The sequence below is a fragment of the Saccopteryx bilineata genome, chromosome 5, assembly GCF_036850765.1.
Source record: "Saccopteryx bilineata isolate mSacBil1 chromosome 5, mSacBil1_pri_phased_curated, whole genome shotgun sequence".
Classification (NCBI taxonomy): domain Eukaryota; kingdom Metazoa; phylum Chordata; class Mammalia; order Chiroptera; family Emballonuridae; genus Saccopteryx; species Saccopteryx bilineata.
The window spans coordinates 137,145,705-137,159,316 of record NC_089494.1 but is presented as its reverse complement, the minus strand read 5'-3'; positions in this window follow the sequence as shown (position 1 = coordinate 137,159,316).

Genomic DNA, 13,612 nt, shown 5'->3' with positions numbered 1-13,612 from the left:
AAAAGAAAAAAAGATGAGTATCATACTTTTTAGCAGGAATGGACAGAAGAATTTGCCTTTGTGGAGAGAGCAGGTTCTGCAGTGTGTCTAATATGCAATGATAAAATTGCATCAATGAAATGGTGAAACATTTGCATCGAAATATCCAGCAGGGGACAGCAGGAAGAAAGCATGTCAAGAGCTACTGTGCAGAGTGCAAGCTAGTCAACAGCAACTCCGTGTTTGGACCCAACAAGGTGACTGGAATTCAGCTAGCTTTGCTGGTGCTTTAGCAATTGTGAAAAACAGAAAGCCATTCACAGATGGGGAGCATGCCAAAACATTCATGCTTGATGTTGCCAATGAACTTTTTGACGACTTTTTGGATAAAGACAAGACAATCAAACGAATAAAAGACATTCCTCTGTTGGCAAGAACTGTTCACGACTAGCGTGTGGAGGACCCGGGTTCGATTCCCGGCCAGGGCACATAGGAGAAGCGCCCATTTGCTTCTCCACCCCTCCACCACGCCTTCCTCTCTGTCTCTCTCTTCCCCTCCCGCAGCCAAGGCTCCATTGGAGCAAAGATGGCCCGGGCGCTGGGGATGGCTCTGTGGCCTCTGCCCCAGGCGCTAGAGTGGCTCTGGTCGCAACATGGCGACGCCCAGGATGGGCAGAGCATTGCCCCCTGGTGGGCAGAGCGTCGCCCCATGGTGGGCGTGCCGGGTGGATCCCGGTCAGGCGCATGCGGGAGTCTGTCTGACTGTCTCTCTCTGTTTCCAGCTTCAGAAAAATGAAAAAAAAAAAAAAAAGAACTGTTCATGATTGTACCATCATGATGGCAAATCAAATTGAGGCAACACAAGTGAAGGACATAAATGCAGCACCATTCTTTTCTCTTGCTTTGGATGAGTCAACAGACATAAACCATTTATCCTGGTTCAGCGTGATTGCAAGGTATGCTGTTGGTGACACACTACGTGAGGAAAGTCTTGCTGTTTTGCCTATGAAAGAGACAACAAGAGGGGAGGATTTATTCAAGTCTTTCACTGAGTTCGCTAAAGAAAAAAATCTACCAATGGATAAACTTATTTCGGTGTGTACTGATGGTGCTCCGTGCATGGTGGGGAGAAACAGAGGATTCGTAGCACTTCTTCATGAACATGAAAAGAGACCCATCCTAAGTTTTCACTGCATCCTACATCAGGAGGCGCTTTGTGCTGAGATGTGTGGCGAGCAGCTAGGTGAGGTGATGTCTCTGGTCATTCGGGTGATCAACTTTATTGTTGCCCAAGCTTTAAATGATCGCCAGTTTAAAACACTGCTGGATGAAGTTGGGAATAATTATCCTGGTCTGCTTCTGCACAGCAATGTGCGTTGGTTGTTAAGAGGGAAGGTGCTCAGCCGTTTCGCAGCTTGTCTGAGCGAAATCCGGACTTTTCTTGAAATGAAAAATGTCGAGCATCCTGAGTTAGCTAACACTGAGTGGAGTGTTACTGAACACTGAAGTTCTACTATCTCGTGGACATGACTGAACATCTGAACCAGCTCAATGTGAAAATGCAAGGCATTGAAAATACAGTCTTATCCCTTCAACAAGCAGTGTTTGCATTTGAAAACAAGCTGGAACTCTTTATCGCAGACATTGAAACAGATTGTTTACTACACTTTGAAAAACTGGGAGAGTTTAAAGATGCATGCACAGCAAGTGACCCTGCTCAACATCTTGATTGCCAGCAGCTAGTGGGCTTCACATCTAATCTCCTGCAGTCATTCAAAGCGGGCTTTGGAGAGTTTTGTGAGAGCACTTGTCTTTTTAAGTTCATCACCCATCCACACGAGTGTGCGGTGGACAGCGCCAACCTGAGTTACATCTTCGGTGTCTCTGTCAGAGATTTTGTGCTACAAGCTGCTGACCTCAGACATGTGGGTGAATAAGTTCAAGTCACTGAATGAAGATTTGGAAAGACTTGCATGACAGCAAGCAGAGTTGGCGAGCAAACACAAGTGGAGAGAAATGAAAAAACTTCAACCCGAGGACCAGCTGATTGCCAAAACTTGAACATGCTTCCCGTCACATACCACACACTGCAGCGTGTGAGTATTGCTGTACTGACAATGTTTGGCTCTATGTGTGCATGTGAGCAGTCTTTCTCACATCTAAAGAACGTTAAGACCAACCTATGATCACGTTTAACGGATGGAAGTCTCAACACCTGCATGAAGCTTAACCTCACCATGTATCAACCAGACTACAAAGCCATCAGCAAAACCATGCAGCACCAGAAGTCACATTAATGGTAAGAAGTACTTTATTCATCACTGGTTAGCAACAGCATGACAACATTATTAAAAAGAATTCAGAGATTTATTGTACTTTAAAAGTGTTGGTCTTACATAAAATGCACACATTTACTTGTATTTAGTGTTAAACATATTGTATGGCTCTCACGGAATTACATTTTAAAATATGTGGCGTTCATGGCTCTCTCAGCCAGAAAGGTTCCCGACCCTGGACTAGGCCGTTCTTCCTGATTATGTAAAGGGTTGTAATTTCTTGTATCACTAAAACTAAAGCAAACACTCTGTCATGTTTTTGCGCGTACATGAGCAGCTGGGTGACCCACCATCTAGAGAGACTGTGGTTCTCCTGGGTAGAGGCGATCCAACCGACTGCGCATGTGGACACGCTTTGTGCTGTCTGCAGAGGGTGTGGGGCTCTGGCCTCCGCGAGGGTGGGGGAGCCTAGGCAAGAGTGGCTGATTCTTTTTGCATGCAGTTATGTAGATATTCAGAATTTGGTAAAAACTGTGGACCTATTCTACAGAAAATTTATATACACAACCTTGCATAAATTTCTGAAGATACATAAACCCCTTGAACTCAAATTTAGTAATGCTGCTAAAGAATCTTTTCTACTTTAACTGACTCTAGGAACTCAAAAAGGGTATATTCTAGAAGATCTGGGTAGGCTAACAGGAACAAATTTTGTAAAATGATGATAATTGTTAAAGCGGGGAGGTTGTTTTTGAGGGTTCGTTAATATGCTTTCTTTTGGGTTTGAACATTTCTGTAGTAAAAATGGGAAAACAATCTTAAAAATACCTAGTTTTCTTTAATCCAATTTACTTTCAGTATTTCAGTCATTGAGGGAACCTGGGATGCCACCTGAGTGCCAATGACAATCAAGTCACATTGCTAAAATACAGTTTCCAGATTTTACAGCTGAAAAAACTCTATATTACATACCAAACATTAGGCTTCCACTTGTAATTTATAACCTGTTCTATTTTCCATGGGACTGATGTCAGTCAGCTATTGCTACAAACAGACGCATAACAAGCCATCCCCAAACATGGTGGCATAAAAGTAATAAACTTTATTCTGGATCACATGCCTGCTGGTCGGCTAGGGCCAGCTGCCCTCCCATTGCCGGCTAACTGGGGAGGACCTGGCGTCACTTTTCATGTCAGCAGGTCAAGTGTGCTCCAGGGGTTTCTCCTTTGTCTTAGAATTGTGGAGTTGCCCAGGACATGTTCTTGTCATGACACGGGCTCAAGAGAGCAAATCTCTGCCTGCATTATGTTGCTAATGCAGTAGGACCCTTCTCCACAGTTTTGCTTTCTGTGGTTTCAGTTACCCGTGGTCAACAGCAGTTCTAAAAATGTTAAATGAGAAATTCCATAAATAAACAATTCCTGTTTTAAATCTTGCCATCCTGCTCCATCCCAACTCCAACGTAAATCTCCCTTTTGTCCAGCATCTCTACACTATAGACACCTTCTTAATAGCTGTCTGGGTTATTGGCTCGACTGCCACCATACTGCGGTAGTGTTCAAGTCATCCTTATTTACTTAATAATGGACCCAGGCACAAGACTAATGGTGCTGGCAATTTGGATATGCCAAAGAGTAGTCATAAAGTGCTTCCTTTAATTGAAAATTCTGTATAGATAGGGGAAAAACAGTATTTATAGGGTTTAGTACTAAATTATTGTTCTTTGTCTCCTGAAATGATAGAGCATATAGTCAAAGGCTCAGCTATTTTCCTCCCCAAAGTATCATTCCAAATGCAAGTCAGTATTTTTTTAACTTCAGGTTTTTATTTTTCAATTACAGTTGACATACCATATTATGCTAGTTTCAGGTGTACAACCCAGTGACTCCACATTATATGATTTACTAAGTGATCATCCTGATAAACCTCATGCCCACCAGGCACCGTACATAGTTCTTACAATATTATTCACTGTATTCCCTACGCTGTATTTTACAGCCCCATGACTATTCTGTAACTACCAATTTGTGCTTCTTAATATCTTCACCTTTTCATTCACTCAACCCCCTCCCATCTGGCAACCATCAAAATGCCCTCTGTATCTATGAATCTGTTTCTGTTCTGCATGTTAATTTATTTTGTTTTTTAGATTCAATTGTTGATAGATATGTATTTATTGGCATTTTATTATTCATAGTTTCAATTTTTTTTTCTTCTGAAAGAAGACCCTTCAACATTTCATGTTTTGGTGGTGATGAGCTCCTTTAGCTTTTTCTTATCTGGGAAGTTTTTTATCTGTCCTATTCTAAATGACAGATTCCCTTTGCTGGGAAGAGTAGTTTTGGTTGTAGGTCCTTGCTTTTTATCACTTTGAATATTTCTTGCCAATTTCTTCTGGCAAGTTTCTGTTGATAAATCAGCTGACTGTCTTATGAGAGCTCTCTTGTAGATAACCAACCGCTTTTCTCTTGCTGCTTTTAGGATTCATTGTCTTTAAGCTTTGGCATTTTAGTTATGATGTAAATTGCTGTGGGCCTCTTTGGGTTCATTTTGTTTGGGACTCTCTGTGCTTCCTGGATTTGTATATCTGTTTCCTTCTCCAGGTTAGGGAGGTTTTCTGTCATTATTTTTTCACTTAGTTTTTCCATATCTTGCTCTCTCTCTTCTCCTTCTGGCACCCCCATGATGCAAACATTGGTATGCTTGAAGTTGTCCCAGAGACTCCTCATGCTATCCTCATTTTTTCAGATTTTCTTTTTCCTGATTGGGTGTTTCTGCTTTCTTATCTTCCAAATCCCTGATTTGATTCTCTGCTTCATCTACTCCACTGTTGACTCCCTATAATGTAATCTTCATGTCAGTTCATGTATTCTTCATTCCTCTATAGTTATTTTTAATGTTTTCTATCTCTGTTTTTGTTTCCTACCTCTTTGTTGAAGTTTGCACTAAGTTCATCTACTATTCCCCTAAGTTCACCGAGCATCTTAATAACCAGTGTTTTGAACTCTGCATCTAGTAGATTGCTTGTCTCCATTTTGTTTAATTACTTTTCTGGAGTTTTGTTTTGTTCTTTTATTTGAGACATGTTTGTCTCCTCATTTTGGCAGCCTCCCAGAGCTTATCTCTATGTATTAGGTAGAGCTGCTATGTCTCTCAGGCTTGGTACAGTGGCCTTATGTAGTAGTTGTCCCATAGGGTTCAGTGGCACAGCCTTCCAGATTACCTGAACTGGCCACTCCAGGTGTGCCCACCTATGTGGGCTGTGTACACCCTCCTATTGTAGTTAGACTTGATTGCTGTTGGCCTCAATGGGAGGGATTTAGCTCCAGGCCAATGGCTGCAAGGACTGGCTACAATCACTGTGGAGAATTGGCTGGACAGGGCCCACCCTACAGAGCAGGACTTAACTTCAGCAGGACTCTGGTGCCCACTGAGTTCACCCCTTGAGTGTGTCCCTTGTGGAGGAGGTTGGGTGCTGCTTCAGTGTGGTCTGAAGCTGTCCACCCAGTATGCTGACTCTGGGTCCTTCAGAGAAGTGTAGGCCAAGGTCAGCCACCACCTGTGCCCTTCTCAGGGCCAAAGTGATCTTCAGATGGCTGCTACTTGTACTGGGCTTGGAGGTGCCCAGCAGAGGCCAAGCTGTGAACCAAGGCCACTGCCATTGGTACTGGGCCTAGGGCCGCTTAGCAAGAGGTACATGGCACACTAAGGCCGAGTGCTACTTGTTTGAGAGATTTTAGGAAAGTCTGAAGCATGAGCACAGACAGGCCATTCGTATGGAAAAGCCTCTGGAAACTGTTTGGGTGGGACCACATGTTGCTGGGGTGAGGTCTCAGAAAATCACCAGGGCAGGTGGGGTGAACAGTGTTCATCGGGTTGATGGAGGCTCAGATATGGCACCTGCCAGCTGGATCTATGGGGGGAGGGCCCAGCAAGGGAACAACGTCCATATTAGTACTTCTGTCTGGGAAAAAGCTGCCCCTCCAGCATCAACCCGGTGCCAAACACTTCAGTCCCTCCTCTTATGTCCCTGGTTCCTTTCAAGCTGCTTGCCTCTGTGCTAGAGCTCAGAGGGAGTGGGTCTGAATAAGTCCAGGCACTGGCCCTCTACGAGGAATGTCTGAGTCTCCAGCCACCCTCTCTTTCATTCAACTCACTCAACCACAATCCTTGCTGGGTTTTCCAGCCAGAAGTTATAAAGACTTCTTTTCATGGTACCCTGGCCTGGGAGGCCTTCTGTGGGGCTGGGACCCCTTACTCCTCAGGGGCAACCTCTGCAGCTGAGATATCCCTAATGACTTTTACCTGCTACACATGGGTGTGGGACCAGCCTGCTCCGTGTCTCTGCCCCTCCTACCAGTCTCCATGTGGCTTCTTTATATCCGTAGTTGTAGGACTTCCATTCAGCTACATTTCAGGCAGTCCTGAATGATGGTGGTTCTGTAGTTTAGCTACAATTCTGATGTGGTTGTAGGAGGATTTGAGCACTGCATTAGTATATGACATCACCTTGATGAACCCAGTCAGCTTCTTTAGCTCTTTTTGACAATGAAAGACATATGGGTCTGAAAGGTAAGGTTGCAATTCTAGCAACTCAGGTTTCCTCTGAGTTCCCTATATGGAAGGGGCAGGATATGTTAGGCAAGCCCAGTGATGTCCCCAAACCTCAGCCCTTCCTGTCCGCTGGCTGCATAAAACCCAGAGCAGAGTCACCTGCTTCTTGTTCTGGTACCACCTTCCATTCCACATTGGCGCTAGCGAACCGCGGGGAAGCCTGTGCAGGCAACTGCCTGCCCTCCGCCCTCTACTTTCTGCTCAGGCTGCTTAGACTGATTTGTGTATTAAAGGTTCTTTGTGCTTTTATTATCTTAACAATTTTATTTTAAACATAAAAAATAATTCAAGAGGAAAGAAAGGTCTTCTTATTTAATAGCTGAGGGGAACCAAGACACAAAAGCTCACAGGTTAATCCCAGGAGCCTGGTGATTAACCCCGGCCCAATTCCTGTCTGGCCCAGCAGACAGGCAACTTGTAAGTGTGGTGCTGACTCCACTCATAGACTCCTAGCCCTGGCTCTAACATAGGAGATTGCTGCACAAGACGTTTCCCCAGAGCACAGCACCTTCTTGCAGTGGTTCTTTTTTGTTTTTTTGTTTTTTACTTTGCTAAGTTGAAGCTTTCTGTTTGGATGCCTGAAAGCAAATGACCGTAGAAGAGAGGGAAACAAATTTATTTTTATGCCACTGAGTTTAATGACAAGTAGTAAGTTCCACAGGTATTGTTTTCCGTGACCTTTTTTCCACATGGAACTCTCAGGAAATTCCATTCCTATTGATCGCTTCCAATTTGAACACTATAATGATGCTGTTTCCATTCACAAGGGAGATGGTTATGCACTCAAACTTCTACACTGAATTGTGTGAATACATATATGTGTGCATATCTATCTTTGTTGTCCTAGCAAATTTTCAATGCAGTTAAAATGGTATGTCAATATCTTTGCTCAACTCCTTCCAGATGTATCAAATGGTAGGAATCAGACTTTTTGTTTGTTGGTTGGTATTTGGTTTTAACATGCCAAGAATTTTGAATTATTATACCAAAGAGATTACTATCAAATAGGTTTGTCATCACATTTTTCTCCTCTCAGCCCCCCTTTAAAGAACTCTGTTCAACAGACTCATGGTTTATATAGACTCATGGTTTATGATATGAAGACTCATGGTTTATAAAGATATAAAAAACAGACTGATGGTTTCTAAAGGGGAGGGATGTTGGGCAAAACATGGTAAGGAGATTAAGAAGTACAGATTGGTTGTTGCAGAAGTTATGAGTATATAAATTACAGCATAGGGGATACAGTCAACAATATTGTAATAACTCTGTATGGTGCCAGGTGGGCACTGGAAATATCAGGGGGACACTTTGGAAAGTGTATGATTGTCTAACCACTACGCTGTATACCTGAAACTAATACAGAATAATATTGAATATAAATTATAATTAAAACAAAACAAAACCCTGCCTGACCTGTGGTGGCGCAGTGGATAAAGAGTCGACCTGGAACGCTGAGGTTGTCAGTTCAAATCCCTGGGCTTGCCCGGTCAAGGCACATATGGGAGTTGATGCTTCCTGCCCCCCCCCCCTTCTCTCTTTCTCTTTCTCTGCCCTCTCCAAAAAATGAATAAAAGTATATATTTTTTAAAAAGTGTGGTACATTTACACAATGGAATACTATGATAAAAAAAGAAGAAAATTAAAACAAACCTAAAACAAAAACCCTTTTCAATGTAAGAAGTCAAAAACTTCCTGTGTTATCCTCTGGGTTTCTCTCTACAACATACAAAGCTTTGTCTGGGCCAGGAGAGGGGCTGAGGAGGCTTCTCCACACAGCAGCCAGCTTGCAGTCTTCCTTCTCCAAGTGGAGAAAGAAATCCAAGCTAACACTTGGAGTGTGTGTACACCCTCTGCCTTTATATTTGTGCTCGCATAAGCTTATTAATTTTTGCTTTATTGCAAAGAAATTCTGACCCCTAACCATGGATTCTGACACTCTTGAGCTACATGAATGCACTTAGATTGATGTGCATTTTCTGATGGCTTTAAAAAGCTTTCCTTTTCAACTCTATAAACCCTCCAGTGCAACAAGGGTCCCTTTTGAAAAAGGGTCTTCTGGCCAGTGGCACTGCCTCCGGAGGTTGTGTTGCATGGCTCAGTTATCATAAGGGCCCAGGGATTAACGGATGTAGTAACCTTGGCCACTGCTTTACTGACTTTCTTGGCCCTTTCCCCATCTGAGAGTTGAAGTGCCTATATTTTAAAAATGTGTTTCTAAATAAAAGATGGCAAGCAGAGTGTCAGCCTGGAAATAACCTTGTCAGGACATTTTAGGAGAACAAGATTACTTCATTATCTGAAGTTGAGAAAAGATAACAGTTGATGGCTGATTTGGCCAGGATGGTGGCGTGGGCTCAGCAAGCGAGAAATTGCACTGATTTTGCAAAACAGAAACACTGCCGTGAACTCATGAACAATGGGATCCTTTCGTTTTCTTCTACTAACACTTAGCTTACAGCATCTCATCAGAAATAAGCAAGAAGAGCCTGACCTGTGGTGGCGCAGTGGATAAAGCGTCGACCTGGAAATGCTGAGGTCGCCGGTTCGAAACCCTGGGCTTGCCTGGTCAAGGCACATATGGGAGTTGATGCTTCCAGCTCCTCCCCCTTCTCTCTCTCTGTCTCTCCTCTCTCTCTCTCTCTCTCTCTCTCTCTCTGTCTCTCCCTCTCCTCTCTAAAAAAAATAAATAAAAAATAAAAATAAAAAAAAGTTTAAAAAAAAAAAAAAGAAATAAGCAAGAAGAGAGGTGGATCTGATGGGCAGGGCAGTCATGGAGCTGGCCCAGGGCCCAGTGTCCTGCAGGGAGGACAGGGAGAGAGGGTCTTACAGGCCTGGCACCAGCTACAGAGCCAGTCATTATCTGGAACCTGGGAAGGTGGCTAGATCCTCCCTTCCCACCTCCTTACCTCAGGCCCAGCTTTCTTTTCCATGTTTTTGGTGCGGGCACCTAATTTGGGGGTCCAGGGTAGTATTGGTGGTGCTGGTGATGAACCTAGACCCTCAGCTCTCACGCTGGAGAGCAGGCTTCCCCTGGGCTGGCGCCGTATGTCAGGTTATCCAGGACCTTCTAAAGATTGGAATTTTTTTTTTTTTTTTTTTTACAGAGACAGAGAGAGAGAGTGAGTCAGAGAGGGATAGACAGGGACAGACAGACAGGAACGGAGAGAGATGAGAAGCATCAATCATTAGTTTTTCGTTGTGACACCTTAGTTGTTCATTGATTGCTTTCTCATATGTGCCTTGACCGTGGGCCTTCAGCAGACCAAGTAACCTCTTGCTCAAGCCAGCGACCTTGGGTCCAAGCTGGTGAGCTTTGCTCAAACCAGATGAGCCTGCGCTCAAGCTGGCGACCTCGGGGTCCTTCACATCCCAGTCTGACTCTCTATCCACTGCACCACCGCCTGGTCAGGTGGGATTTTTTTTTAACCAGAAAATTGTGAGGGGAAAGCAAAATAACTTAATTAATAAAATATTTTAAAACATAATAATCTCTAAAGTTTAAAACCAACCTAAGTATATTATGAAATGGAAAGTTAAGTCAACATAATACTTAACAGTCTTAGCCTCTAATGAACAGTCTGGTTTCCTGGGGAGGGGTCTTCCTCATGTAGCCCTAGGTGCTAGGATACTTTGGGGATAACTTGGAGAAGCAATGATTGATGACACCAGCTCTGGTGAACATCTAACCTTCTTAGGTGAACAGAAGAAAACAGCTAGATTTTCCTGGTAAACTCAGCCTTGCAGGAAGGGAGGAAATTAAACAATCCCAACAGAAAAGCCAACTTCTTCCTTGTCCTCGCTGACATTCTCTGGCCAGCTGCAGTGGAAATACCCTTAAATGCCGGGGCCAGGATCACTAAGTCTGGATTCTAGGTTCTAACCACCACTATTTCTGCCTAACTTGTGCCCCCAAATGAAGTAGTTATCATGAAGAGTTGTGTGAAGACCCTCTGCTAACCATACCAGGGATCTTGATGCTGTGAATTTCAATCCATGAACTAAGATGTCCCTAGGTTTCATTACACTGTCCATAAACCCCTCATTCAAGAGTCAGTGACTTAAAAGACAAAAACAAAAACAAAAATGCCTATTAACTTATGCAGATGATCTGCTTCCTTAAACCTCTCCAGAGATTTCTCTCGCGCTCAGAACGGAAAGCACCCTCCTTGCCGGGACTTAGCAACCGCATGATCGCCATGCCTTTCGTCCCACCCCCTCTCCTTCCTTCCTCCGCAGACCCTACCAAGCTTCAGCCACACTGATCTTCTCTCTCCTCTGCAGACGTGCCTGGCTCACTGCCACCTGAGGGAGTACGCACTGTGTGGGGTCTTCTGCCACTAAGATCTCTGCAGAGCTGGCCACACGCTGTCCCTTTCATCTCCGCTCAAACATCACCTCTTTGACAGCTCCCTCTAAGGGTCTGCTTCCCCACCATGCCACCCCAAGGTTGCAGTGGAAACATATCACCCTCTTTTATTTTTTTCATGGAGCTTAACACTTATCTGAAGTTTCTTTTGTCCATTTGTTTACTTATATATTGGCTTCTCTTCTTCTATCCCACCCATCCCTGGATTTTTTTTTAATTGAGATATAATTGACATAGTATATTAGTTTCAGGTCTACAACATAATGATTCAATATTCGTATCTACATAGTATGAAGTGAGTACCACAATAAATATAGTTAATATCTGTCACCATCCAGTGTAACAATTGTTTTTCTTCTTGTGTCTTGTGCTGAGGACTTTTGAGAGCTACTCTCTTAGCAATTTCCAGTTAGGCAATACATTATTATTAACTAGAGATGCCATGCTGGGCATTACATCCCCATGACTTATTTATTTTATAGTGAGAAGGCTGTACCTTTTGACCCCCTTCACCCATTTCGCCCACCTCCTAGGCCCCCATCCCTGAATTTAAACCAAATGAGAGCAAAGAAGGCTTTTCCTGCCTTGCAGCCTGCAGTATCCTGGTGCGCACAGATCTCCTGTTACATAGAAGAACAATAGTGAACATTGGGTGAGTGAATGAATGTTCCAGGCACTGGTGTCTGGAGGAACTGACAGCCCCCTGCTCCGTGTGGCTTCCAGGCCAGTGGAGGAGACCAAAAATCATTTGACAGTTTTTAACAGGAGATTGGTCTAATGGAGGGACCCCAGGGTGGGGGGCTTCTCCGGGGAGGTGGGAATTTGCAGGTATCATCTGAAGCATGAGAGAATTTTCCATTTGATCATTTGGTGTTAATTGGCCAGTTAGCCTGGATCTAAGAAGATAACAGAAAGGGAGGTCAGGTGAGAGTGAATGCCCCCCCCCAACAGCTGCTGAGTCTCCCTAAGCCCAGTGGAGTTTTTTTCACTGTTTTTACACTTGAATTCAATGACTTTCCCCTTTTCTTTCCTTCCTTTCATCCTTTTTGAAAATCATTAAGAAATATGGAGAGAGTGGGAGGGGAGTAAAGGGGGACAAATATATGACAATGGAAAATGATTTGAATCACTGATGGGCAGAAGCAAAGAAAGAGAGAAAGAGCGAGAAAGAAAGAAACCCTTTCACCAAATAAACTGATTTGTTTCAACCTACATTTGTGTTCCACCCGGTCCCCCAATTGTTTGCTTACAACTCAAATGTCTTTTCCAAATACTTTGAGCTTTTCTATTTGTCAGAAGCGATGTTCCCATGCATGTGTGACTGGAGGGAAGCTCAACTCCGGTTCTGTCTGCCCTGGTGTCCCACACAGGCAGCCTCGCGACAGGCTGGGGGCACAGGGACCCCTGCCCCGTGTCTGTCATCTGGGGTGTGGCCGGGCCGCGGGAGCCACATCAAGCCAGCCAGACTCTGTCAGGTATTTTTTTCTACCTTACCTTGTGTGCACTTCTTTTTCTTTTTTTCTTTTTTTTAAGTAGGAGGAGAGGAGATAGACAAACTCCTGCATGGCCCCGGAGTGGGATCCACCTGGCAACTGTGTCTGGGGCTGATGCTGGAATCATCGATGGGCCCTCAGCGCTGGAGGCGGAGGTCCCAGCCATTGGCTGCCAGAGGGAAAAAGGGAAAGAATGGGGAGAGAGGGTGGGAGAGAAGCAGATGTCGCTTCTCCTGTGTGCCCTGACTGGAATCGAACCTGGGATGTCTACATGCAGGCTGATGCTCTATCCACTGATCCAACCAGCCAGGGACACCTATGTGCACTTCAAAGAACATTTCTACTGTAAGTTTCCTGACAGTGGTGGTTTTAAGAGTCCTTTCAGGCTCAGCAAATTTCTCTGCCCCTTCACACCTTCCGGGGAGCTGAACTGAGCACATAGAAAGCAGAATTAAGTGCTACCTAGCTATCAAAGAGCTGCTTGAGATTTCAGGTGCACCCCCCAGGGAAAATGTTCCTGACCTCATTTTCACCTGTGGGGGGTGGGTCTCTACTTCCAGGCAAATGAAGTGTGGAGAAGATTAAGTCTGGCCCTCCACACCTAGATCACCTGTACATTTCAAGGAAATGCCTTCCTGTCCCAAATCAGAGGGAGACTTATGTTATGGCCAGTTAGAAAACGTTAGTTCTCCAAACCTATAGTTGAAGTTCCAGAAATAAGACTGACTTATGAGCTCCTCATTTGCCAAGTACTACCCTCCAATTGGATGGAGGATGGAGACTGGAGTTCAGTATCTGAGGAATGTGCTGTGTGCTGTCTACCAGATGAGCCCGGCATGTAGAAGTCCCAGGTTCAATTCCCATTCAGTGCACACAGGAGA